This window comes from Leptonychotes weddellii, chromosome 4 (assembly GCF_054177405.1).
Source record: "Leptonychotes weddellii isolate Sample4059 chromosome 4, ASM5417740v2, whole genome shotgun sequence".
Taxonomy (NCBI): domain Eukaryota; kingdom Metazoa; phylum Chordata; class Mammalia; order Carnivora; family Phocidae; genus Leptonychotes; species Leptonychotes weddellii.
This window is the reverse complement of record NC_138372.1, coordinates 138,580,646-138,584,265: the sequence shown is the minus strand read 5'-3', so window position 1 is coordinate 138,584,265 and position 3,620 is coordinate 138,580,646. Positions and strand designations below refer to the sequence as shown.

General features: G+C 49.7%; 1 long non-coding RNA gene across 1 annotated transcript in view; it reads left to right on the top strand.

The window, feature by feature from the left end:
- LOC145721148 (uncharacterized) overlaps positions 1 to 3,400 on the top strand; it is a 12,735-nt gene extending 9,335 nt beyond the window's left edge. The window contains exon 3 of the long non-coding RNA XR_014144613.1: positions 2,503 to 3,400. This is a non-coding gene — a long non-coding RNA (uncharacterized LOC145721148). The remainder of the gene's footprint in view (positions 1 to 2,502) is intronic.
- Positions 3,401 to 3,620: the final 220 nt, after the last annotated feature.

Genomic DNA, 3,620 nt, shown 5'->3' with positions numbered 1-3,620 from the left:
CTCCATGCAGGGATGCTGAACCCTGCACCCTTTAGGAATGGAAAGAAAACACCCATGTTTTTCGTCATAAAGGGTGGAAAGCTGGTGGCCTTATGTACCTATGACTTGGCTTTATGAAATTTTTAATGCTTTTAATATTTTGATGGGTTTTCCTATTTTGGTGCTTGTTGTTTTAAATGCTCTGCCCATCTAACTGTGGCTTCACCTGAGCTGGTTGCTCACCCTCACTTTTAAGATGCAAAAGCAGAATGATTTGGAAGGAACCTAAGCTGGAAGTCGTGGCCACAGCAGGACACAAACCCCTCGGCCTTCCTATCTCTTCAGTGAATATGACAGGTCTTCTCTGCGTGCACCCCTGGGGGAGGGCAACGGGGACCCAGTCCCCGAGTAGGAGCTTCCGTGGGGTTGGTTCCCAGGGAGGAACTGGTTGGGGGGTGTCTGAGGCAGACATTGTACCCTGAGACTCAGAGAGTGGACAAAAGCTGTCGGAGGCCCTCAGATATTCAGGGGAGCCCCCACCACAGAGAGGGACTTGTGGGAAGGTGGGTAGCTGTCTCTGGGCCTCCCGTTCCCAGCCGCCAAGCAGAGCAGCTCCCCTTTAATTGGCTCTGCCCGTGGGCCTTGTGTGACATTGCATTAGCCCACAGGGTGCACAGCCAGCAACAGCTGGGAAGCCACGGGTTACCCAGAAAGGGCCCAGCAGGTGACAGTGCCTGGCAGTGGTCTCCCCCCACCCCACCCTTGCTTGGCCAGTTCCAGAACTCCACTTTGTCAGGACACCCAGAATCAGTCCGTTCCGAGGCCCTGGACTGATTTAACCAAATTCACAGGAGATGATGCGTTGACCGGAAGGTCAGTGTATCTGTCGCAACTGAAGATGCTTCTTTGCCGGGACCAGAACCTTAGTCGCCAGCGCGGGGAGCACCTTCCCCCCTCCCCCCTCCGCCCCCCACCAATTCTTCCCAGTATGGAAGCAGCCAGGAGGCCACATTTGTCATCAGAAGGTTGCTGGGTGACACTGCAATCCAAGGCAGGCAAGTGGTTTGGTCAGTGGTGTTGGACCCAGGCCAGGTGGAGCTGAGGATGCGGATCTTCTTCCGCAACAACGTCCTCTCCCCACTGCCCGGAATACCCCTGCCAACCCTGGGCCACTGGGAGCCAACTGGCGCCAACAGCGTCCTTCCCGCTCCGCTGCCGAGGCCCGCTTCTTCCTTCCTTCCCGAAGGAACCCGACTTTGTCCTGACACCAGCTTCCTCTGCCCAGGCCCTGCGGCAGGGCCGTGAGTCCCATTCTCAGCCCCACAGGTGAATCTCGATCGCTCTCAAGAGCGGCTCCCATTCTGTCGGATCCCAACGCCCTCTTTTTATGGCAAATATTTTTATAACTTCCCCTTTCCTACATTGAAATGATATTTATAGATAATAGAATCTATACATATAATTTCAAAAAATTCAATGACCCTATTATAAAATGCTATGAACTAAATGTGTCCCCCAAAATTCAGATGTTGAAATCCTAACCCCCACTGTGATGGTGTTAGCAGGTGGGGCCTTTGGGAGGTGATTGGGTCATGAGGTGGAGCCCTGGGGGATGGGGTTAGTGCCCCTTATAAAAGACACTCCAGAGAGTTCACTCTCTCTCGCTGCCATGTAAGGATACAAAGGCAAGGGGTGCCTGGGTGGCTCAGTCGGTTAAGCGGCTGCCTTCGGCTCAGGTCATGGTCCCAGGGTCCTGGGATCAAGTCCCGTGTCGGGCTTCCTGCTCAGCGGGAAGCCTGATTCTCCCTCTCCCTCTGCTTGCCCTGCGTTCATGCTCTCTCTCTCAAATAAATAAATAAAATCTTTAAAAAAAAAAAAAGGATACAAAGGCAAAATGACCCTCCGCCCTCATCAGAACCTGATCATGCTGCCCCGCCTGATCTTGGATTTCTAGCCTCCAGAACTGGAAGAAATCAATTTCTCTTGTTGATAAGCAACCACCGGAATGGACTAAAATGCAAAGTAGAATTTAAAAGGAAAATAACTTAAAATAAAATAGGGTGTATTTCAACATGCAAGTGCTCAGCAGGACCACACCTGGAAGAAATAAATAAGAACGTTCCAGGTGCGAGGGTCCATACCCAGAAGCCTTGTGAATCAGGCAGTCGCCAGGGCAGGCCCGGACAGTTTTGCTGTAGGGGACACTCAGATTCCATGACTGGTGTGGGCATTGCTCATGTGATTTTCTACGACGGTGAATGACTTTTCCAAAAGTCCTGAACAAAACAAAGCAGGGTATTCCCTTGATGTACTCAGTAGTCGTTTTCCTGGAAAATACAATGTATTTTTTAAATGCTTTGGGTTTACAGATAAAAGAGAAGTAGGTTTTAGCTCAGATCATTTTGAACAGTGTCTTCACCTGTGGGAATGTTCAATGAGATGTTCAAAAATCATGCAGCTCATAAGAATGGACTATCCCATGTACCGCGGGGCATTCACCAGTTCTGGCCTTTACATCTCTAGGTGCGAATGGTCAGAATCACCGTGCCCACTGAAAACGTGCTCTGCTCCTTTGCAAGGCTTCACCACCCCAGCTGAGAACCGCAGATCCAAGCAAACCCTGATGCTCCCATCCCTCTTTCCTGGGATGAAGCTCAAGAGGAATCCTACAGGAGGTCTTTAGCACAAGGTGTTTCTACCCGATAAAAAGAGACACCAGGGCATCAACAGTAGATCTCTCTGCCTGGGATCACCCTATGAAGACATGCTGTCTGGGGGACTGCAACCACAGGCTAGTTTGAGGAGAGCCGGCCTGAGGAAGAGGCCAGTGCACAGAGCAGAGAGGAAAGGTGGAGTGAAGTGGGTACCCGATGACGATGACCTAACATGAGCCCCAGAATGCCAAGCCCGGAACTGCTCTGGCTCCATTCCTTTGATATGGTAAGTAATTGTGCAAGCCACTGCAGCTGGGGTTTTCGGTTAGGACAACCAAAAGCTCCTTCCTGATAAAAGTATGCATATTCTTGCGGTGCCGGGGTGGCTCAGATGGTTAAGCCTCTGCCTTCAGCTCAGGTCATGATCTCTAGGTCCTGGGATCAAGCCCCATGTGCCCCACGAGCCCAATAGGGCTCCGGCTCAGCGGAGAGTCTGCTTCTCTCTCTGCCCCTTCCCCCTGCTCGAGCTCTCTCTCTCTCTCTCTATCTGTCTCTCAAATAAATAAATAAATCTTTTTAAAAAAGTATTCATATTCTGGTTGTTTGGAGACCCCGTTTCTGGGCTTTGTGCAGAGAATGTGCCTCCTTTCTTGGCCTTACCTTGAAGTGTGGTGGTTAAGGAAGTTTCTGGGTTCACATTCCAGCTCTCCTTTTATAGGCTGGGAAAATTTAGGCAAGTCTCTTTTCCTTCTCTGTAAAATAGGGACAATCATGGTTTTTCTAACTCTGGGAACTTAGGGATTAAATTAAACGAGTTAACAGAAGAAAAGCATTTCAAACTGCCTAGTATGTCACTGATGCTGAATAGGTGTTAACTATGATTGGTCTTTTTAGTTTTTTGCTTAGATCTCTTTTGGCCAGAAATTCAATTCCAACTAAATTAAGCTAAAAAAGAAAAGTTATCGACAGTGGAAGGCATGAAATGGG